The sequence below is a fragment of the Excalfactoria chinensis genome, chromosome 1 (assembly GCF_039878825.1).
Source record: "Excalfactoria chinensis isolate bCotChi1 chromosome 1, bCotChi1.hap2, whole genome shotgun sequence".
NCBI classification, from domain to species: domain Eukaryota; kingdom Metazoa; phylum Chordata; class Aves; order Galliformes; family Phasianidae; genus Excalfactoria; species Excalfactoria chinensis.
This window is the reverse complement of record NC_092825.1, coordinates 37,187,821-37,214,074: the sequence shown is the minus strand read 5'-3', so window position 1 is coordinate 37,214,074 and position 26,254 is coordinate 37,187,821. Positions and strand designations below refer to the sequence as shown.

Here is a 26,254-nt window from a genome sequence, read left to right as displayed (position 1 = left end):
TGACTACCAACTTATAATAATTCAGTTCAACAAACAGTTGACAGGGTGATAAATCCTACACAGCTTGACAAGATGTCCCCACTAAAATTTGTTTTAGCTTATTAAAAAATCCACTGCATGCTACTTTAGCTGGAACTTGATTTTGAATTAAAACAAAACAGGCTAGCCTATTATCTGAGTTTAAAGATAATGCAGAGATTTGTCTTAGCAAGTTAACAACATACTGTACAGGCTTTAATAAAACTATAATTTCATAACCAAGGCTAAAAAAAAACATCTACAGCCAGCAGCAAGCAGGAGGTACAATGAACAAAATCTTAGTGAAAAGACAAGTCCAGGGCAAAGTAGCTCTGAGGCTTTGACCATTTTGTCCTTCTCTGTAGGGAGTTATCCCACACAAGACTAGACAGAAAGATCATTTTCACCACCAAGTTGTTATACTGTCATTACTGGGATGGTCTCTGCAGGTAGCAATCAATGAGACACAAACGTTTCAGTATGGATTGGCAGGTGTTTTTCATCTCCGTTTAAAGAGAACAGAAAAATAAAAACAGCATGCAGAAAAGATGCCACTATTATTCGATCTAGATCAGTCAAAATTCAGCTAAAATAGAAATAATTCTTCACACCCATACCACTCATTGCTGACATCTATTTTTCACATAATTTATGGGAATAGAAGGAGACTTGTACAAAAGGCAAAACAGAAGTCAACATCTATTACATTTTAAATTTGCAAAGGTGTGAGTCAAAGTTATTACACCACTAAAGTAATATTTTATGAATTACAAAATGAACATTCAACAGAAGAACCCCAAAAATACAGCTTTTGTAAGGAATCAAAGTGGCATTTAAGAATGTCTGTAAAGGATCAGCTTGTTCCAAAAATAATGTTACTGTGGCATTTCCCCATGATTTCCGTGTAGAGTATGTAACATAATGCAGCTGTATTTCTATTTGCATTGAGGACAGAGACAATAAATGCTGTTTATATTTCTTTATAATTAGAGGTAATAGAAAGAGTTCAGCATTTCAGAAAACAAACAAACAAACAAACAAACAACCTCCCCCTCCCCCCAAAAAAAAACCAACAAAAAACAACAAAGCAAACAAAACAAAACAAAATGTAAAACCTTCCAGGTCTGAAAGTCTTCATCCAAGAAATAACTGAGAAAAAGAATAACCTAAACACTTGTATGGATAAAAGTTGCTAAAATGTTGATTTTAGGTCTTTTTAATGCTTCAAAACCATATTTGTAATTGCTGAATATCATAGATGCAATGAGAATATTCAATTTGAGGATACTATTTAGGGAAAGATGCCTTGGTTTTTTCAAAGTAGCTTATTAATATGAAATGAAAAGATTAAGTAGGGTAGGTGGAGGAATATTTTACTAATTCATGCAAATAACCCTGATGGATTATAAATATGTGGGTAAATCTAAAATAAAATAAATGATTTCACTGAGAGTCTGCAGTATGCAGCAAGTTATGGCCCTGGGAAAGAACCATGTCAAATACCATTTGATGCTGCTCAGCCAGGCACATATAAAGGCACATTGCACCAATAATATTTGACAACACTGGCTGTGCTTTTTCTGCTTCAGTGGCAAGCTTGTCCAAATTCCAGGCAAAGCAACACACAAATAGCATATAAGCAGCTACACTGTCAGCATCATCCATTCAAAGCAATGACCACACTGGTTTCCTAATAAACATACTTCACATTTCAGGTTTGAACTGATGAAATAACAAGCAAGGGAAGACGAGAAATCTACTAGCCTTGAGCCATCAAAAAGACATCATGTGAAAACAAAATTACCAGCACTTAGCTTGACATTCAACTTTAATGTCCAGTAAGCACTCGGGTTTTTTCAGCTGTGGTTCCAATGCACTTATTTTTTCCCCAGCAACTACAGGGTACAGCTCCTACAGCTGGACAGGGCTTTCAGTAAAATGGCCTTCCCTTCACATTCACAAGTTTTGCATCTCAAAATACTGATTTTGGTAGCTGTATTTTTGTAACACTGGTAAGAAAAAATACCAAGCTATGTAACAACATAATAAGGAAGCTTGAGACATGAATAATTTCCTGTACGGTGTAATTTATATGCATTATGAGAATGATCTGTACTGAAGTTGGGAAGGGACTGAATCCTACAACTTCCACAGTCACAATAATGAATCACTTTGGCCTATTCTCAACAAAAGTATTTATATTCTTAAGCTACAGCAACAATACAGTTTGGTTTGCACACCATCCTTTGTATTTTCTTTTGTCAGAGGAGGAGCATGAAGAGACAGAGGTTTCAGCCCAGGGCCCTCCAAGGTTCCTCCATGGCCTGAGATGTTTGTCCCTATTTAACCCACCTAAGAAGCTATGATCAGCAACAGACCACCCTATGACTCAGTCAGAGACTGAGCTCCCTCTGAACTGGAACATTGATGCAGAGTCCCAGGAACTTCTGCAGTCCTTTGGGAAGTGATGGTTGAACTTAAAAAGCTATAATGCCTCTGCTATTGTGTGGTGATAGTGACAACTTGTTAGCTCTCTTATACTAGTTCAGGGCAAAAAAAGTGAGAGGCATAAACTACTCTCAGTACTGATGACATCTTTCCAGAGACTTTATTGGCTTTCAGTCTCACTTCAGCAGTTGTAGCTTGGAAATGCTCCATACCCAAAAGCCTTCCTTCAGATGCACAGGAGCTCTGTCAGGCATGGCACAGGGGCACTCTACACTGAACTTTGCAAGGCCAGCCTTAATTAGCAGCCAAGCTCCAAGAATTCACAAGCAATTCACTTGGGGCTTTCCCTGACTCTGCAACTGAAAGCAATGGGATGTCATGGCTTAAGGGTAACTAACCGTACAGCTAGAAACGTGGAGGATTCAAAAGACTGGTTTATATAGTTCTAGCCAGCAACCCATGCTAACACTCATGCAGTGTTTCAGGGTCTTACTGTTTGGAAAGTACAACTCATTTGTATGTATCATCTAAATGAATGCTGCCCTTTTCTCCCTTGCCAGCACCTAGTGTTCACCAGAGGAGCAAGGGAAGAAAGAACAAATTTTTCTATTGATGTTGTTATGTCAGACCACTATGTAGCTTCTTCCCACCTCCTCCATTCCACCCCTCTTGGGAGTTCTGTTCCTAGCAGTCTTCAGCTCCAGAGAATAAAGCAGGCTCCCACATGAAAAGAGTATGGAAGAAACTCATCTCTGGTGATACATTTGGGTAATACATGCAGAGCCTAATAAGGCCTAGCTATATTTCATGCTGTGCATCAAATTTCACATTTGATTTCCCTGTTCCTTCCTGCTCACATGTAGATATAACGGAGTGATGTACTGTATGTAGCTTCTTCAAACCTGTGCTCTAATATTAAATAATCAGTGCTAAGTTACTGCACTGTTTATGTTCAAATTGATCCTGGCAATTTAATATTAAGTATATTTGTATATTATCAAAATGGCATCAGGTAGTCAATACCGTTACTAAATCAGTAAAACGTAACAGTTAGATTAAGTCACTTTCCTGCAAGGGAAACTCTTGTTCTGGGAAAGTGAATACAGTACAAAAGGAGATACAGAAATTTAGGGCTAACTTTAGGAAAGAGAGGCCTATGACAAGTAGTGAATATTCAAGGATCAACTTCTCCAAGATCAGAAGTCATGAATCCCAGCAAAGAGGAAGTGAAGCAAAATTGCCAGGAGGCCGGCATGGATGAACAAGGACCTCCTAGACAAACTCAAACACAGAAATGAAGCCTAGAGATGATGGAAGCAAGGACAGGTAGCCTGGAAGGAATACAGAGAAATTGCCTGAGCAGATAGGGTTCCAATTAGCAAAGTGAAAGCCTAGAAATAATTGATTCAGACCAAAGACATCTACCAACTTCAATTATTCCCTGTTTCCATGATTCTTTACCCAGTGTCTAATACCTTAGACATGTTGAGAAACAATCCAAAAGAATTTTTTTTATTTTTTTTTTTTTTTGTGTGTGTGACTACATTGGCCAATGATAGGGATCAAAGGTTCGGAGTATTCTGGAGACAGGTCTAATAAAACTCATCCAGCTATAGTGCAGCACAAACTGACTAGAAATTTGGTGCCAAATTGTTAAAGGTTAAGGAAGATACAGTGAAGCACAGGTTGACAAAGAATCTGGCACCAAATTGTTTAAGATCTACTTCTGTTGCTTAGCTTCCACTAATGAAATGGCATGTACAGTTATGTGGGAGAAGAGAATAGCAGGGAGGAGGAAAGAAAAGGGATAAGACCACAAGATTTGCTTGGAAATTACTGTTGTTTGGACGGGAACTAGGAAAAGACATCTGACCTGTGCCCAAGTTCTCTATTTGCTCTGAAATTTTCCTGTCTCTAACTTATAACTGTATCCTGATTGACAGCCCAGCCTCATTCTGTCTGCCTGCTGTGAGGACACTCTCAAACAGCTCTCTCTCCCAGCTTCACTGATATATACAGCAAACAGAATGCAGCGTTTAAATGAAAATATGAGGTTAAGACAAAAACACTGCGCTAATTAATTCTTTGGATTTTTAGAAATATGTGGAGCTGTTCATCTTCCATAAGAGTCCATAAATAAGACGACTTATGATCACCATGGCCAATTGCCAAACATGAGCCATAGGTTTTAGCATAATTACAGAACTGTAGGAGTTGGAAGGGACCTCTGAAGAGATCATAGAGTCCAACCTTCCTGCTAAAGCACGTTTTCATTTATAATAATTAGTGTGACCAGTCAAAGAGTTCACAGCAAGTTTTTTTTTTGGGGGGGGTGGTTTTCTTTTTTTTTCTTTTTTTTTTTTTTTTTTACTTTTTCTCACCAAGAATTCAAGTACAAAAGAGAGCTGGAGGGGCTGGAGGAGCAGAATGCTGTCAGTTTTGTTCAAAGTCTGATATTGATTCTCCTACCTTCCAGCCTCCCACTGGTCTGAAATACTCAGATCAGCAATTTTGTCACTTCTCACATTTCTACACTCAGCTTTTGGACCACCGTAAGGATTTAAGTAAACTCCAAATTGAATTTTAGTATATCAGTCATGAGCTCGTTTGTTTGGATTTTCTTACACAACACTTTTGGAATCATACTCTCTAACCCTTCTGTACAACTGCCACTGTGGGATATCATATTTTTCGTTATTTTTTATTAATATGTGGTTTAATTTTAGAAAGTTTATTAATGAAATTAGCTTCGTATTACTGCAGATCCATGATTTGTAGTCTTAGTACAGAAAATGATATAATAAAATCTTTTACAGACACCAAATAATTAATTATAGATTTCATTTCATTTAGCTTACATCTTCAAATATGCAAGGAAGAAAACCTCATGAATGTGGACTCAAGCACTTTTGCCTCAATATAAAGGACACTCTTAACAGAAAAATGACTAAAAACAAACTCAGTGTGTGTAAGAAGCCAGAACGAAATTTTCCACAACACACTTCAAAAGAATGATGAATTCTCAAGAGATTTAGAAAATAAGGAGGCAAAAGATTTTTGCTTAGGATGGAGGAAGTTTTTAAGAGTTGGTTTCTACTATTTAAAAAAATATCTCCTAACTTCCTAACTGTAGCCTTATTACAGTGTCTACTTGATAGTGTTATGACCTACAGTAGCTTAATATCTGCTTGTTCTGTTTCTTTTCCACATACTTCTATGATGTTCAGCAAAAGCTGTGTTAAGTTAAGCCAAGTGAGGTTTGTAATTTTTTTTTCAGTTTTGGACTGAATTATATTGGCAGAATTCTATGAGAAAAACTGCATATCACTCAAGCAAAATGTTCTAGCTCTAACTAATAACACTAAGCCATCAGTTTCATCTCATTAAATTCACTCCTCTTTTTCACAATTAAAAAATTATAAGTGTAAAAATAGGAACATTTGAGTAGATCATCTATCAGTAAATTAAATGCATTTTTTGCATTAATTTGCAATTCTATATTTGACCTTGATATTTTCCAAGGTTCTGACAATCAAAACAGCAAAACAGTTTGCTGTAAACAAGTACTAACCAGATTTCTTGAGAAAGGAAAATGGCACAATATTAAATGAGTTTTTGAAAATAGGCTTAACTTCTTCAATGGAAGTAAACTCTCACTTAATGAAAGTCAAACAGACTCTTTGTGCTTTCATGGCAGTCATTTAAATCTCAACACAATGCTCTATTAAATCCTATAATTGATTTTTTTCTTGCTTTGCCCTACTGCTTAATGAGTATGATTTATATACTGAATTTAATAAAGATGTAAATTCAGAATTATACTGTGAAAGATGTTTATCTCCAATCCACAGCTTATGAATTTTGTCACACACAGAGATGCAGAAGAAACTATTTTAAACACTATGTGATAGGCAGCAATCTCAGACCTATTCTTAAGAACTGTCAGTACTTTTGATTATGTGACTGTTTACTGCGCCAAATCTGTTTGCCACTGAAATATCCAGACTGCCTATCTTCCTCAAATTGATTAAAATTATACTACTTGGGAAGAAAGACATTTTGGAGATAAAAAAATCTTACAAATCTTTCATGAAGAAGTTTTGCTTTCCCACCTGTTTCCTCTCTGGCAGAAGGTTCACCTTGGCACCAGAAATGTGTTGATTTTTGTGAAGTGTCTAAATTTGGCTAATCAACGAACTTCTAAATAATTCCCAGTTAATCTATTTGCAGTACAGACAAGAGATCAGTGGCTACATTCCTATCACCAAATTTCCATCTGCCATCCACTTTTTCCAGCTAAGAACTGGAAGGACCAAGGACTTCTACTGCACAGGAGGAAACCTGAAATTACAGTAAGAAACCTAGAGTAAAAGAATCATATTTCCTACTTGAAGCCATGCAGGCAACTAGAAGGTTTGAAAAAGCAAGCAAGATGGACTTGGTTGATTTTCAGTCAGAAAGAAAGGGTTAGATAAGTACAGAATTGTCTCCCAAGGGTAGACTGGATGTTGTGTATATGCATATATGTCCTGGCATCAACACTAGGCAAGAAGACTAGACAGGAAGAAGGGATGGAAACTGCTGTCAGTGCCAGTGGAAACAGCCAGACCGACAACCCATGATGGAAAGGTGAGTCAAAGAAGAGAAGGGACAGAAGGCAGGAAAGATCTGGGACAGAATAATGGATGGGCATACAGACTAGACAAGAGCACACAAGATTGAAGCATGCCATTATGAAGAATGCAGGGAAGACTGCATGTATGTAGAAGAACTATTACAGATGGAAGAATTTCAGAGAAAAGGATCAATAATTGCTGAAATAGAAGCAAAGTGCAATGCCATACAGAAGCACTCCCCTACAAGTATCTGGCTTTGAATTCAATTTCTCTGTACTCTTCTGCTTTCCTCAAATAACTGTGAAACTTGCTAACTGCGTTTCTCACCTCCTTCCAATTTTAAATCCTTTCAAGTGAGGCTTTTAATGCATTTTACGCTACAAGAAACAACAACAGTATTCTACAAGAATAAAGATGTTAAAGGTCTTGTGCTCACTGGACACACAGTGAACAGACACTCTTGTGCATTATGTGCCTTGCTGATCCATTTATAAAATGGAACACAAATCTTGTACTCTTTTCACATGCATGCTGCAAGTTTCTCAGTGTCTGAGAACCATATTACTACTCTTACGAGACTATGAAGTAAAGTAACAGGAAAAAAATAATGATCTAATCTTCAGATAATGATTTGAATATTCCCCTAAACAATGAGGAAAAAACAAACCTCTGAGCATCTGCTCTTTTCCTGAGTATCCTCCATTTTGCTCACATTCTGTAATGCTCTGCTTCAGTCAGCTTAGGATATGATCATACAACTAGAATCACATATACTGAAACTAGTGGAAAGACTTGTTTATTACTACCAATCTCCAGTTTCCAAATTTTAGATTTAAAAACTGCATTGATTTTAGTCTACATATTATGTGCATTTACAACAACACTATATGAAAAATACATGAAAAAATTGTTATCTCCATTCCACACTTCAGCTTGTGGCCATTAAATATTAATAACTCTTTCAGTATTTTCATCATTACACAACTATAACTTATTAGTTTGCTGTTTTAACTTCAAAACAAGAGAAACCATTCACATTGCATCCTCATGGACAGGAACTTATACAAATCCAAATACATAAATTTTAAGATACATGCATAATGTAGTAGATATATACAAATTTTCATAAATAAAAATAATAAATATTAATAATATTCATATAATAAATTCATACATAAAAATAATTACCCCTCCCCCCAGCCCCCCTCACACACACCCCTTCTGCTACAACCTTGTATATCTCAGTGGACAAACAGTCCATTTGGCTTATCACCACAATGACGAAGCCCAAATATAGTCATTTTCTAAGTACAACATGCTGATTTTCTTTTTCTATGGAACTGAAAATGTGTTTTGTTCCCTATCTTGAAAAGACTGTTGCCCTTTCATAAAGAATACTTGTTGGATACATAATATTGAATAATAAAAAATTATATGATGAAAACAGTATTTATAATGATAAGGGAATCATCTTTAGAACGTTAGTTCTGTTGTGACATGTAAGATCTAGGCTCTCCTCTTTTTAATGTCACAGCAGAATACAGGATGAATATTTAAAAATACTGCAATACAAAGAATATTCTGCTACAACTGAGCTTCTAAACCTGTTCTGAGTGTTCACACTCATTTACTAACCATCCATTCTACTTTGTTGTTATTTGCGTATGAAGAATAATACTAATACAAGTTACGATAACACAGAATTCACTTGCATATTTTTTGGTAGTTCTGAAATCATATATTTATATCTTTTGGAGACTGTTCCATGTGTTTTCTCACCTGAAGCACTCATTGCAACAGATTATTTCATTTATTCAGACATACAACATATGTCAGATATGTCATATCATAGACATAGCATTTTCAAGCCAATGAAATCATTGATTTGTAACCCATTAGTTCATTTAAAATGAACTTTCAGTGTATCCCAGTATAATTGCTTATGCCCACTGCCCCTTGTTTTGTCACTGAACACACACCAGGCCACATCCACTTGACACCTGCCCTTTGGATATTTATTAGTATTGATAAGATCCCTTCTCAGTCTTCTCCAGACTGAACAGCCCCAGCTCTCTCAGCCTTTCCTCTAATGGAAGATGTTCCAGGCACCTCATCATCTTTGTGTGGATTCATTCCAGCAGTTCCCTGTCTTTCTTGAACCAAGGAGACCAGAACTGGACAGAGTACTCCAGATGTGGCCTCACCAGAGTAGAGGGGGATGATCACCTCCCCCCACCAATAGCACTGGCCTTCTTGGCCACAAGGGCACACTGCTGGTTCATGGATGACCTGTCTCTTTCTCTTGAGAGCTGCTTTTCAGCAGATCAGCACCTAACCTGTTCTGATGCATGCAGTAATTCCTCCCCAGGTGTAGGACTCTACACCTGCCATTGCTGAAAATTTTAAGGTTCCTCTCTGCCCAATTCTCCAGCCTGTCCAGGTCTTCTGAATGGCAGCACAAGTTCCTGGTGTGTCAGGAATTCCTCCTAGCACCCTTGTACCATCAGCACCCTTGTTGAGGGTGCAACTTTATTCCTTCATCCAGGTCACTCATGAAACTGTAAAACAAAATCGGACCTGTTACCAACCCCTGGGGAACTCACTAGCTACAGGCCTCCAAATAGACTCTGTGACAGTGATCAGAATCCTCTGAGCTCTGTCAGACAACCTCTACAAGTTCTCAATTCACCTGAATGTTCACTCACTTATCCCACACATTCCAAGCTTACCAATGCAGATGTTACAGGAGACAGTCAAAATCCTTGCTGAAATCAAGGCAGATAACATCTACTGCTCTTCTCTCATCCACCCAGCCAGTCATGACATCACAGAAGGCTACCACCTTTATTTTCCCTTAATCAACTACTACTGCACTGATAACATGAGGTAAGCTGGACATTAAGAATTTACCACATGCAAGTGAGTTATTTGAACAATGCCTGTGCTTTACATGCTCAGTAGCATTTTCAAGGGAACTGATGTGGCAAGCTGTTTTTCTTTTCAGCCTCAGGTTTGATAAGTAGCAGCATGCAGAGGGTCACAGAGTATTTAGGTTTGTTGTCCAGCACGGTTTGTCCTGCAACTTCATTTAGCCAAAGTGAGTTTGGTTTTTCCAGTCTCACAGACAACAAGATTTTTCTGAGCCAGCTTATGTTCAGGAAAACTCAAGCTCTTTTTCAGCAAGTCCTGCACAACATTTGTAGGGGGCAAAACAGGTAACCTCTATCACAGAATCACAGAATTGTAGGGGTTGGAAGGGACCTCTAGAGATCATTGAGTCCAACCCCGCTGCAAAGCAGGCACTGCACTGCCGGCTGCATAGTTAGGCATCCATGTTCATGTTTTAGCTGGAATGTAACAGGTGAAAAAGACCTGGTAATAAGAAACTGGAACAAAGACAGAAGAAGAAAGGAGAAAATACTGAGCACTGAAGTAAAGGTACAAAGAAAAAAGAAAAAAAGAAAAAAAGGAAAAAAAAAAAAAAAAAAAAAAAAGGAAGAACAGCAATTACTGCAATTACTTAATGAAATAAAGTATTCCTCAATGGAAAATTTGAGAGAAGAAAAGTAGCACCTTGAAGAAAAATAAACACAGAATAGGGAACGTGAAAATTATTTATTTATTTTAGAGAAAGCTGCCTTATCCAACTGTTTGAATTTAATGCTTATTAAGTATCTAGCCACTTCTAGCAACAAAAGTATAATAAGACTGATGATTTTTGACAGTAAGAGGATGGCACATTACCCTCTACATAACTTTGCGGCCATTCTAGTTATCCCCTATTTGAAAAATAGACATGAATTCCCTTTCAAGTTCATTAATATGACTAAAATCCAGACACATTTTACATCTGTTTTTCCAGTGATTCAGAATGGGTTCTTTCCAAACTGTTAAAGGAGCTATTGGTGATAAAGAACTTTCATTTTGTTTGAATGGCAGTTTCAAATATATTTTTCATAATACAACCCAGTTTGTGCTTTCATAAAGCAGCAGTTCTGAAAAGCTGTAAGGAGATTGTCTCTGAGAATCTCATCTTGCACATTTTAGTCAGGAAATCCCTTCATTGGAGAGAAAGAAAAACAAAACAAAACAAAACAAAATATCAAGGTTTGTGAAATTTCATTAACCTTAAATGAAACTTCCCTAAAATAACGATTTAAAAATAAAAATAAAGTTATTTGAATATTATATTGAGAAAATGTCAGAGTTTTGCCTTAAAAACACTTGGATTGTATATTTCGTGTATTAATTCAGGTTAAAACATGACATAACATATATATCATGTGTACTATAAAATAATGGTCACAAATTGAAAGAGGTTATAACTGGATATGAGCAAAAATAAATGAATAAATCACAAAATGACAATTTAGCATTGGTATAGTTTTCCCAGAGACAATGCAGAATCTGTTCTACGAGCTTTTTCCATACTTGCAAGAGTGCTTTGGACAGGCTGAAGAACTCTCCAGTCCCTTCCAATCCAAGTGATAATATGATTGTACAGGTTTAAACTCAAAAGAATAATCTCCACAAGCCAGTTAGTGCGAATGTCGTTTGGTTTCTAAAACACAAAGATTTACAGTACTGCCAGAAAGGTACAAATTAGAAAAAAAAAGATGCACTATTTTGATTGCACGTAAAAAAATAGTTCTTTGCCAAAATTTTGTCTATAATTGAGAGTTTTTCTTCTTCCTATGCCAGAGTAACCTGCTGATCCCAGCTCCCCTTGTTCCATTGACCCCCTACATCCAAACGTTTCTTGAACACCCCCATGGTCTGTGACTCTACCACCTCCCTGGGCAGTGCATTCCAATGCCTGACTACCCTTTCCGAGAAGAAATACTTCCTACTGTCCAGCCTGAACCTCCCCTGTCACAGCTTGAGACCATTCCCTCTAGTTCTATCACTAATTACACGAGAGAAGAGGCCAACCCCCAGCTCACCACAACCTCCCTTCAGGAAGTTATAGAGAGCTATAGGGTCTCCCCTGAGCTTCCTCTTCTCCAGGCTGAACAATCCCAGTTCCCTCAGACGCTCCTCATAAGGCCTGTGCTCCAGACCCCTCACCAGCTTCATAGCCCTCCTCTGAATGCGTTCCAGGGCCTCACATATACAAACAGGAAAAAAAAAAAAAAAAAAAAAAAAAAATCACCTAAAAACAACTCTCAGCACAATATTTATTACTAAAATGCTACCTAGAAATCACAAATCAGAACTGTCAATATCTTCTTGGAAAAAAGATCAGAATTGTGACCAGCCTAAGCTTTAAGCTATTTGCTGTGCTCCCCTAATTCTGCAATGAAGTTTAATGTGCAGTTAATGGCAACATAGGGCAGCTAAACAAACAAAACAACAACAGAGTTTTGTTTCATTTAGAAAAATCAGGGCAGTTGAATTTAATCTGTTTTTTGTTTTTTTTTTTTTTTTTCTACATCATGCTAATAAGCTATTACAAATATAATAATCATATTACTGCTATTATTAACAAGACAAACTTACATTTGTTATTGATGAAACAAAAAAGAACAGTAGCCTCTTATGACCAGCTTTCATGCAGGCTCTGTTCTCATCACTGCAGTGTCCATGATCTGAATGATTTTAATAAAATTAGGTACATAATAAAAAAAGGCCCTGAGAGAAAAGACTAAAGCCCTTATATGTATAATTGATGCAGTTTTAGAAAACAGTAACTGGTTCTCTAAAGGCATTCAGAGCTTACCATAAAACTTGGGGAAGTAAAAGTAAACCATGAGAGTGAGCTGAAACGATTACTCTAGCCAGACAGAATTGCCTAACTTGGGAGCTAATCTTAGTGAAGCCAATAAAGATGCAGTACACAGGTGTAAAATATGTAGGCTAAGATTAATTTTGACTATCAAGGCTGCTAATTTACTTCTTACTGAGCTAATGGTAATTAACTGGTGGACACTTATCTGCCTGGAAGTAAGACTGCAAAAAAAGTTTTGTGTTTTTAAAATTGCATAATTATTTGCAAGTAACCATAGGAACCAGCTTAATGAAAATGTCTCTTTTAGCAAAGCTTTCAATTATACATATACACTTCATCTCTTCCCTTCCAAAGCCCTTTCTTTCTTCCCCAGGCCTTGACATAAAATATTAATTTAGGTATAAAGAATGAATTTAACTTTCACTATAGAATGGAAAATAACAGCGAAGGAAATAAGAACTGATCCTTTTAACAGCTGCATTCTACCCCCCACTGAAATTGAGATAATTATACACAGCCCGCAAAACAACTGCAATATACAGTACAGTTTTGATATAGGGCTTTCACCTATTCTTCCCACCTCTGATAAAGTCCATTATTCACTCCCTATTATGTTCTGAAATTTCAAGAGACCATGAACACGTCCAACAGTAAACAGCACTTTAAAAACAGTCATAAATTTTAAAAATAAAAAGCCAGCTTTTCAAGTGTCACTTGGAGAAGTTTCCAGAATTACAGAATTCAACTCTTTTATATGGAAAGGTATTTTTGATTCTCAAAGAAGGTAGGTAGGATAACATCTTGGGATGAAATTTACATGTACATGTGTGAACTGTTCCTATATTTCTTCATTATCTTTTTAACATGTAATATGACCTGGAAAGTCTAAGTAGATATCAACGTCAAGAAACATGGAAATTACCTAATGTCTTCTCCTATAATTCTGAGCATCTAAATCACTCATCTAGAGAAATCAGGCTTGACAAAACCAAATATTTATTAATAGCCAGCAAGCGACAGAATGATGAACTAAAGGAAGTTAATTAATAGAACTCTTTCTTCTAGGTTATCGCTGGTATGTATCTTTAATTAAAAAGCTAAAAAAGTTACCTGTGTGTCATGACAGCTCTGCTGGAACAAACAGGTGGCATTTCAGTTATATTTCAAAGGCATCTCATAGCACTTTGAATCTGACCTGAATCTTTGGCTCAGCCTCTGGGGAAGAGCCATTCTCTGGGCACTCCTTAAGTAAGCTTAGCTCAGTTTAAAAAGCAGCATTATTGTAACCTGGGGGTGAACTGACTGCCTGTCTTAATAACATGCTATTCACTGTGAGCACCAGAGGAAACACTCTGTATATTTCCATAACCACGCATGTAGACAAATGTTTAAGTGCCAGGAAGGTGCAGTAGCAAACACGAGTAGACTGCAATACATTACCTGACTTCCTGCTGGTATGTGACAGCTTTAGCAGCTGTCTGTCTTCTAGGGATGACTGAGAAACAGAAAGCCAACTTCCTCAAAGTACAGGGTCTCCTGGCATATCCAGTGATAATTAAAATTTCCTGAAGCTATTTTCAAAATCTAGAGGTTCTTGGTTTACAAAGGTAGGCAATATGGATTCTAAAAAAGATCTGCCAACCATCTGTGCATCCAAATTCAATAAGTAAACACAGAATAAACCACTAAATATATAGAATCATAGAATCACCAAGGTTGGAAAAGATGCACAAGATCATCCAGTTCAACCATCCACTAATCGCAAATAGTTCTCGATAAACCATGTCCCTCAACACAAACTCTAAATATTCCTTGGACACCTCCAGGGTCGGTGACTTCCCCACCTCCTTGGGCAGCCCATACACAACTAAGATACGTAATACCAAGAATAATGTAATATCAAGTATAAATAAATAGGAAACAAAACAACCCAAACAAACACACAAGGAAAAGAAAGAATAAAAAACTACCAAAATAACTGAGAAGAAAAACTACCATAAGTGAAGGGAATAAGAGCCACTAGAACAGCTATCGTAATCTTTTTTAGCAAGCAGGAAGCTTCTTCTAGCCAGAAGTCACATCTTACCTTGCAACAACTATTAACTTCTGTGGAAATGTGCTTTATACTTCACTGAACAAGAGGAACTTCCTTGGAAAATTATATAAGAGTTTCGTGAAAAGCCACCAGGGAACTGAACTGCAGCAACTAAGTCACAAAACTTCCCCATATCAGCAAGCGTTTCTCAAGTGAACATTTCTGTAGATCTTGAGTTGCACCAAAATAAATAAATAAATAATATATATATGTGTGTGTGTGTGTATGTCTGCAAATTTCAGCACACAGTGAAGCATCACTGGCCCAGCAGCACCAGATAATGGCAAGGAAACCAAACTGCAAAGAAGTTCTCTTAAATAAAAACACAACTAAGAGACAGAATATTATGGTTACTAAGGAAAATGTATTTGTAGATACTAAATAGACAGTGAAGTCCAGCTACACAGAAATACATACACTTTCTTTTGTAGTCAAGTTATTCAAACGTGCATTCCTTAAAGGTACTGAAAACGAATGATGTGCAGCTCTCCCAAACCCAGCTGAGTTGTAGTTGCTTATTAACAGTATACAGAAACAACAGAAACAAGACACATGTGAAACCACTTAATCTGTGAACAAGCATCAGTACAAATCACAGACACCTAGCTGTAAACAGATTTGAGATGGCATTCCACATTATTTCAACAACAAACACTGCTTATAGATCAGATGCCATTTCTCACTGCCAAATACTCATTTATTATTCCTTTAACAGGCATACTCTAAAAGAAAAATGTAAAGCATTCTGAGTGGCTACTTTTATATGGGTAGAAGTGACAGACCTTCTACAGAAAATGTACAGAAGGTTGAGGTAACCATAAGGGGAAAACGACAACCAGCAATTTTTCATCAGGGTATCTGAAGGAGCTTACTGATCTTACTCTCATTTTGACAAAACCTGCAGGTGTGTTCTTTTAGCTTTGTCATTGCTAACCAACACAGCTATCCTTTTCACTATACCTTTTCTATATTTTTTTGGAGCTTATGAACATAATTCTCAAGCCTCTTCTTTTCTTACATATAGTACTACTATTACCTCTTAACTTACATAATGAACTTGCACGTACTTATTTATCATTTTCTCAGTGTTAGTTTCCAGATGCATCTGTTCATTCCTATTTCTTTTATTTCAATCTTTTAGGCCCAGTGAGAGAAAATGGGGGTACCAGTTTCATTAAATGTTAGAAGACCAATTAATTTCACTCAGTCAGAGAAGAGATAACAGTATACATGCTAAGGACCCTAAATAAATGCAGTTACTATGGAGATTCTTTTTTAACATACGTAACTGTGATATTTCATTCTTCTTCCTCTGCAGTATCACTGGAAGTCTCTAATTCTTTTTTTCCTGTCCAGCTCAATGTACCATATTTACTAACAATAAGTGTCCTAGAAAATTTCTAGTCCCTGAAAAACAAATGTGCAAATAGTTTCTACTGGCACCACGCTAAGACCAAGCATGAAAACTGGGCTTAAGAAGAAAGCAACATGAGAGGTGATGAATGCTTTCATTCAGCAACATTCAAATATCTGCTCACATTTTTGGATTTTCTTTTGGTACTGGTCATGTGTTGGCTTCCTTTTTGCATCTAAAATTGTAACTGGAGCCCATGGTTCACTGGCTCCTCCTGCTTAATTCTACGAGAAGTACTAATTGTATTTCAATTCAATTGTAAAAAAAATCTTATATGCATAACTTTAATCTCTTGAAAATTATTTCTAAATCCACTCTTTGAGAAGACTCCCATAAGGCAGGTTACACTGTAGTATATAATAAACTAACACAGCTCAGTTCATTTTAAATCTGTGAGTTTCAAGTTCTTAAATGAATTGTTCAATTACCCTGTCATAATTTTCATAGGTATCTTCTGCTAAAGAAGTTGTGACAGCACTTATATTGTATCCCTAATAAACTGATGAAGTAACATTTTGATAACCAGAATATATGTCTAGAAATATGCAAGGCTAAATGGGGACAGATGCATGCTGGTTCACCTGAAAGCCACTCATTACATTTAGTCACAGCACTGCTGAATGCTACAGAAATGCCTTTACTTAGATCTCAATCAACTTCACGTAGAATCCCCAGAGAATGCTTTAATGCCTCCTAGTAGCGGTGATGTCTTAAAGCAGCAATGATTCACAGCTGTCATATGGCTCTTGCACTACAAACTGTCTTCCTTGTACCAAGCAACTTGTGACATTCTCTAACTTATAATCTATCTTTTTTGTCTTTGCTTACCAAGATATTAACTCACAAAACTGGATTATTGGTAAGTAAAGTCTGTTCAACAGTTTTTACTGAAGTCTCTGTGTACACACACACACACACACACACACACACACACAGTTAAAACCTCCTTCTTGTATTGAATAGAAGTGGAAATGCTGCTTCTGGAAAAAAATAGTGACTTGCTTAATTATCCATGTGAATTTTTAGTGTTGTATTTGTACCACTCAGTTGACTGATAGAGATGCTATAGCCTTGATTTATTTAATTGTAATAAATAAAAGGACATTTAGGATTAATAAAATGGAGTTTTATTTCTTTCTTTGATAGAAACAAGCAGATTATTCAAATAAACCCTCAAGGTTTCATAGTATTATCAGAACATTTCTGGTCTTATATACTAAATCTTAAAGATCCCATTTCAGAAGACTGTTAATATGTTTTCAGTAATATACTTTCACTCATTTAAAACTCCTAACATTCATTTTCTCTGAGAAAAAGAAAACTTTTCTGGGGCTCCTGGTTGATTTCTTTTGAATCAGCAGAGGAGCTTCAGCTGAGAGGAAGCTATTTGACAACTAAGAACATAATGTTCCAGCGAAACAGAGAAAAATGGAGAGAGAGACAGCAAGCACAAGAGGGAGAGAGAATAAGCACTCATACACACATGCTAAAAGAAAGAAGCATAAACTTTTTTTTTTTTTTTTTTTTCACTCTTACTAAAATATCTAATCAGCAAAAAACCAGCAGCTCTTCAGACAGATCAAAACTAGCATGCAATATACAGATAAATTAGGGAAAGGACTATATGCTAAAGTTATGGGTTTAACTACCAACAAAAGGGCACTGAGATAACATATTCATCTCTGAGCACAGTCATCTCTGAGCAAAGTAAGCTGCAGTCTCCTGCCACAGTACACAGCACAGGAAGCAGCTGCAGAAACAAAGCTACAAAGACCGTTTGCTGACTGGGATGAAGGAGTGTCCACAGTACTCCAAGCTGATGTCAGAAAACACTTGGAGCAGATACAGAAGTCTGGTTCAGTCACCATTCTATAGCACAACAGCAAGATATCTGCGGATCAGGAGAAAGAAATATATATGCAAAAACAGCTGCTCTCTCTCTACCAAGACAGAAGGCTGATGATGAGGATGGGCACTGTTCCAGTCAGAGTGCCCGTTTGCAAGGCCAGACACAGCCCCCTCACAGAACCCCAGCAGATGGGAGGTGAAAGAAGACCTACTTTATCCCTGTGGTCTTGCTTTCACAAGCATCGTTAAGAAGGACATAAAGGACAATGGAAATTTCAAGAAGACAAGTGGGGTAAATGTGGGAAACGAGCAACTTTTTCCAGAGGACTGCAGGTCAAGGTAGGTCTAGGAGGAGAACAAAGATTTAAGCAGAGCTGCGAAAAGAGTAGTGAAGGGCAAAACAAAGGAATATAAACAAAAATTAAAGGCAAAAGAACCATCAGAAACAATATAGAACTAGATGTTACAGTATTAAGTAGCAGAGTAGGATAGTTATTCCACCAATTTCCTCTTCCCTATTCCCCATTTCATTATTCAGGCTTTATCAGTAAAGTCTGCTGCATTTTCTAGAAGAATGAGTAGGGGAGGCAGGGAGAGTTTAGAATAGTAAAAGAATCCAGCAAGAAACTCATTTTGATTTGTTCACAGACTTACACAGGCATTTTCAACATGAGAAAACACCAAGCAAACCAGCAATTTTTTTTTTCCGAGTCACATTTAACAACAGATACAATCTTGGCTTCTCTTAGAACACATTAAAAGTAACACAATGGCATCTTCTAAAAAGTATGCTCTAGTGGACAAACCAATATTGAGAACAGCCTCACATTCTGAAATGGTAAAGATAAGTAATAGCAGTACAAAGATCTGTAGCTCTTCAAGGTCTCTGCAATACTGGAATGATATTGGCTCATTCTTTTCATGCTATTAGCATTCCACTCAAAATACTATCAATGTCACTACAGAGTGAATTCCAACCCCCCTGACAGTTATTACGTGCCACCACATTCATGTTTGAAAGGAAAGTGACTGGGGGCGGCTTAAGCAAGTTGTTCATGTCCATCAATATAACCCTGGAAAATTTAATTGTCAGACATTTGGATATCTCCCATGCCACAAATCCCCCTCCCCTCTTTTTTCTTTTTTCTCTTTTCTTTCTTTCCTTTTCTGTCCACATAAGCACATCCCAAGCTGTGAAAGAAAGCGTCATGAGGAAAGGATCCCTATATTAACTGAAACTTGGTTAACTGAATCTTTTTTTGTAAAAACACTATTTAAATGTTAAACAAGAGAAACACATGAAGGAAAAACAAACTTCCAAGAATCACATCAAAAAAATATTAATCTATCAGCCACAAAGTACAGCCCACTTGGGAAAGTGAAAGTACAGATTTCACACTCTCCCTGAATGTCAGAAAGCTGTGCAAGCCATTGTGTAAGTTCCGTGGTGGGGAAGAACAGCATTGCACAGCTTTCCACATGCTTGAAGTCAGTGATTCAACTTTTGAGGCAATTACTATATGCAGAATTTTAGCTGTCATTCCATACAGTGATCCCTCTCAGCAGATTGTTAATATAAAGGATAATTATTTCTTCTGGTGGAAACAATCTTTAAAATATATGTGAAAATTATGCAGACAGCTCATGAAACTATTTTGTACTACTGATGGTCTTGTGTGCATTATATACTACCTCCCTTTTTTAAACAACTGTTTTTAAAAGGGATTCAGGTTTCAAATTCTTTCAGTGTTTACTGAAATTAATTACTAAATTAATTACTAAATTACTATTATTAATAAATAATATGAAACTAATCTGTTAAAGACTAGATTGTGAACTGGTTCCAGAGTGCAATTGAAGAGCCCACACTGACAGGTCATAGCTCCAGGCAGTGAGACTCTAAATAGGCAAAATTAAGAGAAAATAAAAAATTGACAATGATACAGATTGAGTCATAACAATTCCTTGTTGTAAGAATAGCTGTATACTGCAAACATTTGCATCTTTCTGAAGAGTAAATGGCTTTACATATAAACAGCCACTGCTTCTGTTCTCCTTAAGAAATGTCTAAGTGCATAATTATAAAGTTTAGATGTAATTCCCATTTTAAAACCTCCCTCAATGCATATTTGCCCAACAGACCATAACTCTCCAAAAGGAATCATTGTTATCTGCAGGATAAACTATTAACAGTTAAATAGCTAGTGGTTAAATAACTAATAGTTTAATGCAGTTTAAAGTCCCTACAATTATTTTCCCTGAAGTAGAATTAGATCTTTAAATAAACTCTCTTGGTGTTAAGCATTTCATTTAATGATTCAAGCACTGAGACACACTTCTAAGAGCAAAATCCCATTAAAAATGGTTAAGGTTGTACACTCTAAATGACATCTTACTCCTTTTTTTTTTTTTTTTTTTTTTTAATCTTTCTTCCTAAAACAAATGTTTTCACTTGGCATGACAAGTTATAAGGATGAGTCAAATCCGGCTTATGTTATAAGTGCAGCCTGGGCACTATTTCTGTTAGAAATGAAAAGGTATTAGGAGACCGATTATAGGAAAGATCAAAGTATACTGCTGTAAGGTACTGGCAGAGACCTCCAGGCTATAATGCATTTAGGACTGCCTGACTACAATAAATGTTTGGAAGTTATCCCTGGAAGCTCCCACTCCTGGATCCACCTGACTGCACGAAAATCTCACTTTTCAATGAAAAACGCACTTCAGATCTTTAGATTTTGGAGAGACTGAAGGACAATCATTAGAATCAGATAGTGATGAGAAAAATTCACAAATATATGGCTCACTTCAAAAACAATCTAATGGCTGTCATGACTTAACTAAAGCATGCTTCCAATTGAGATTTAAAAATGGCCTATATGTTATGTGCATCACAGCCACCATGTTCAAAAATAGAATCATAGCATCACCAAGGTAGGAAAAGACGTACAAGATCACTCAGTCCAGCCACCCACCCATCACCAGTATTTCCCACTAAACCATATCCCTCAGTATTGAAATGTTTCCTGAACACCTCCAGGGTCAGAGACTCCACCACCTCCCTGGGCAGCTCATTCCAGCACCTGACCACTCTCTTAAGAAGAAGCATTTCCTGATGTCCCACCTGAATCTCCGCTGGTGCAAATTGAAGCCATTCTTAGACCTATTGCTAAATGTGCCTTCAGCTCAAATCACTGATGTTACATTAATTGGCATAGCTACAAGAGTCATGAGTAGTGAATATATTGACCAAATTTGGTGGAACAGACTTTGTACAGAGGCTACCCTTATGGGAAAACCACATCTTTGCTTCTTTAGCTTAGTACAAATTTGAAAGTACAGCAGTAGAAGCACACACTAGTTCCAATAACTTATATTCAATATATTCTAGAGCACTCCAAAATTCTTGCTAGTTTTCGGCAATAAAATACCTGAAAAAAAAACCAACATGCTATATTATTTTCCCATAACTGAACCAAGGAATAACATTTTACCAATTCTTCATTTTGAATTTTCCTAGTATTTATTGCAAGAAGAAAAATTCAAAGCACACTTTAGTACATTTAGGCAATCAAGATAAATACACAAGTTTTATGTCATAAAGTATATTTCAAATCTGGTATACACTCAATTGAGTCAGTGTTGTCAATATACCAGCTGCTTAAAAATATCACTGCAAGCAGGTCAAATATGACGCATCTTTTTATTACTGGATAGAGTTACTTGAATGAGTTTCATTCACATAAGAAAAGCTGTCAAAATGTGATGTTTATGATAGCTATATGTCTTCAAAATAAGACTTACAGTGTGCAACTTTGAAAGAAAGAAATAAACAAAGCTATCACTGAAGAACAAACTCATACTTGGAGATGAACCAAAGTGTTACTCAGCTATCACCAACTCCATATGTGGGAGTCACCTTAATCTTTATGTGTTATCACTTGTATCATCTTTGCTATTTTTTGAATTAATCATAAATGCCAAATATCTGAGTTAATAAAAAAATGGTATTCTTTCAGTTCCTAATCAAAGTTATACCACTACAAGAACAGTAACAGAACAGTGACAGAATTGGCTATCTCTACTGCTCTAAGAAATGGTGGCTGGAATTCACCTGTCATGAACTGGTAGTCTTTAAAAGAGGATTGTGCAAAGACAGTAAGAATTACAAACAAAGGTAATTATTGTCTAAAGCTCTCTTTCACAAGAAAGAACACAAAAATGTTGCCCAGAAGCATGCAACATGGAAGATATCAACACTTAACTGTACTTTAAGACAGAGCTACAACAGTAGTTGTCAACATGAGCAAAGTTGCACTGTGATGATACAAATATTATTCTTCTTAGAGAGAGATTTTAATAACAAATACTAAGTACAACTGTTAGCTAAAAAAAAACAAAACAAACAAACAAAAAAAAAAAACAAACAATCAAACTCAAGTGGTCAGCCTATGCAAACAAAATAGGATAATACAAAATAAACTTCTTTTAAATGAGAAGCTGAATGTGACTCTGAAAGATCTCGAACATTTAAAAAAAGAAAAAAGAAAATAGCCAAGTTGATATTCCATGTAACGTCTAAAAATAGCAAATTATAGCACACAAGAAACCACTTATACATGAAACCTATGACTGAAACTGTCTTGTGAAATTCCAACAAACCAAGCTAGCAAAGATTTTGCATTTAAAACTCAATATACAAAGGTGACTTAAAGCCTACTGCGGTAGCATCATCCAATGCTTTTGGCTTCTACACTTAAAAAGGTGCTCATTTATTTTGCTATTTTTTCATAGACATTGAAGCAGTTATCAGATATGCATGTTTCACTGAAAAAAGGATCATGCATCACAGATTCAAAATACAGAACTTCCAAGTAATAGACAACATATCTACCAATAATTTATTTAAATGGTTAAATTCCTAGCTGAAAAAAAAAAATAAGATTACATGACTTCTGGGGCACTCAAAAAGCACATCATTTGAAAACATGTCTAGAAAGGTATGTGTTGAAGAAAAAACTGAGAAGCTGCATAAGATAAATTAAATAGTAGAGTGTAATCACTCACAGTGCTAAAATGATAGATGACAACTAAACTGAAGCCCCAGGGAACTACATACACAGAGCCATTTTGCAAAACGAGGTTGCATAACTAGCAGATCTCAAAGCACTACAGAATCCAAATCCGTGTCAGAGATCTCACATTAAAAAATGCAAAGCTGTAGCTCTAATACACAGTCAATATAAAAAGGAAAAAAACAGGTTCTGAGCCACAGAATTTTAAGCAAAAGAGTCACGGAGTATATACCACCCTGATGAGTCTTAGCATCTTAACCAAAACAAAGACAAAGTTTAAGAAATCCTTACACCATGTAAATGTTACTGTATGCTTTGCCAGAAATTCATACTTCCACTGTGGAAAAAAAATAAATTAACGGAGAAGTGAAACTAATTTAGGGGAAGACCTCATTAAAGAATTCAGGTAGTGTGAATGCTCAAATGAAGTCTTTTATCCAAGCCTGCGGTATATGCACATGAATTTTAATGGGCAATGAGAAAACCTAGGAGCATAGGGAATGAAGGCACTTCCATGCTGCTTCTAGATTATTGTGCTGCAATGAAAGATTGAAATTGCAATATAAGGGAAGATTATTGTGATTAGCAGGGAACATTCAGAAACCATAGGCTCATTTCCTTTTGAAGGCTCGTAAATTCAACTTTTACAAAACTGACCCTTCCAAAACCAAGGAACCTTACATTTAGCTACTTCGTCTCTGGTACATTACATACCTCTGGAGAATTATTCTACCTCTGTAAAATAATACAATATCAAACACAGCAGGTGTTTAAAGTAGCTTTTAGGATAAACAATGGCAATACTGCATGCTTGTAAGCTATTGGTAAGTGTAAAGTGAGCTTTGTTCTTCTCCCAAGTACTGGGGTCACACCACCCAGACAGTCATTCTTGGCAGGTCTAACCTCCAGCAGCACAACGTGGCTGGGCCATTCCCTTTGTGTTAGCTGTTCATCTGTGCAGTCTCCTAATTTGTGCCACTTTACTTGAATTTGTCTTTATTGCAAAAGAAAAACAAAAAAGTTGTCAGCCACCAAAGATGTCAACTATAACAAACTAAACTAAACTACATGGCAAATTAAGTTTGACTGTTGCTAACTACTTTTTTGGAAAGCTTACAGCCAGATTTTTCCCTCCTCCACAAGAGCCCAACTGATCTTTTGCAGTATTCAAAATAGACAAAGACTCTTGCATTCAAAATAAAAACAAGAACTTTTAAACCTATCAAATATATTTTGCTTAATAAGAGCTTTAATAAATTAATCTTCTTTCTATACCTGGAACCCAGTATTTTTGCATTTGTCATTGGATATTTTATAATTTAGATTTTAATTCAGGAAAACGGTTGAGAAAAACATTTTAAAATGAGAACAATTCATCGATCCCAGTGTCAGAAGAGTGATTCATAGCTTAGTGTATGAATAACATACAGTTTACAAAGATGGTTTGAAGCAGGCTCAAAGGTAGCACACATGAAAACGATGAAAGTATAGTCTCATTCACGCTGGTAACATTGCTTTTCATTGATGATGGATGAAAGTTAAATGCCATTTTATTTCTGTTTTATTATTCTAATTTCCCATGTATATTCCAAAGAGAGTATTAAATAAATTACACATTACAAATGTTAAATAACCACTGTACAGTTTCATTTCTGTAATTATATATTCATTGTTAGGTCATTTGAGGTTTATAATCATAATGCCATGACTGATAAAATTAACTGATGGACACTATGAAAAGGTTCCATCAACCTATTCTGCCAGCAGAAGAGAGAGAATTTGTATGTGATGGAGTACCAATAAGAGTTAATTAATTTTTTTCCGACTGTACACAAATAAATCCATGCTATTCTGAAACAGCTGCCAGTGAGTTCTGGCCACTTGACAGAGAAATAATAGTGAAAATGTCTGAGTGTCTGCAATAATGACATTTGCTTTCTACAAACAGGCATAAAATGACCTCGGGATTTTTTATATTCATATGTCACTTGATTTCTATGAATTGCTTGAAATTGCTATTGTTTATACGTGTTACTATCAGTAACTGGCTGCCAAAACTTCAGATCCTGGGCAACAGCATAACTGTTTTGCTTTAAAGGTACCTCATGCATCAAACAACACTCCATACTTCCAACTTAACTTTCTAATAGTAAAAATTATTAGAGACGATGCATATTACTAAATATTGCAACCCTTCACAAAATCCTCAGATACAGTATAGGGCATAATTCAGCACAATATTATCTAGTAACACCACTAATGCCTTGGTGTGTAGACTAGAAATAACAAGCTCAGTATTTTCCAAGGGTCTCATTCTGCAAAAGCAGAAACATTCTGCAAGGCAGTTCTGCAAACAGGAAGATGGTCCTGCGTGGGAGATGTGAGGAAACACTATCAAGTTGGAGCAGGTTAGTTATGTAGGTATATAAGTGGAAAGCTACAGGGTGAAGAGAGCTATGAGGTATGCATGCAGTATAAACCACAAGATGTGAGGGAAGAAAGCATAGAGTCATATATTTCCTTTCATGATGCCTGGTGAAATGGAACATTGAAACTCATCATTGATTTTGGTTGCTTAGAGAAACTCCTTCAGTTTTACTGTCAACCATATACCCTGTAATTAGAATAGCACATATTCTCTGCATATTACATACTGTCCACTACCACCTTCAACAAAGAGGCAGTGTCTATTAATGCATAACACAGAGTAACAGTTATGTGTGAACTGCTAATAGAAATGCCTTAATACACAGTCACCAGCTTTGGTTCTTGAAAGATATTGCTGCCTTTCATTAATCAGCAACGTAGTTCAGCCATACACACTACTGCTTTTCCCAGGGCAGTAAAAACAGTCTCTGTTCTCTGCAGTATTGCAACTGATACTTCACCAGGAACCTGAGATGTTTTCCAAACGACTACATCAGTAACATCCTCCACAACACAAACACAACATGTTCTCATGGCTCATTCTCTTTATAGTCCATGCAGACAAACATTATAAGCTTTCAGGTG

At 36.4% G+C, this 26,254-nt stretch overlaps 1 protein-coding gene across 5 annotated transcripts in view; it reads right to left on the bottom strand.

Annotated features, from left to right (window-relative positions):
• Window positions 1–26,254, bottom strand: part of SYT1 (synaptotagmin 1) — a 337,265-nt gene that overhangs the window by 192,142 nt on the left and 118,869 nt on the right. The gene's annotated exons all lie outside the window — the stretch shown is intronic.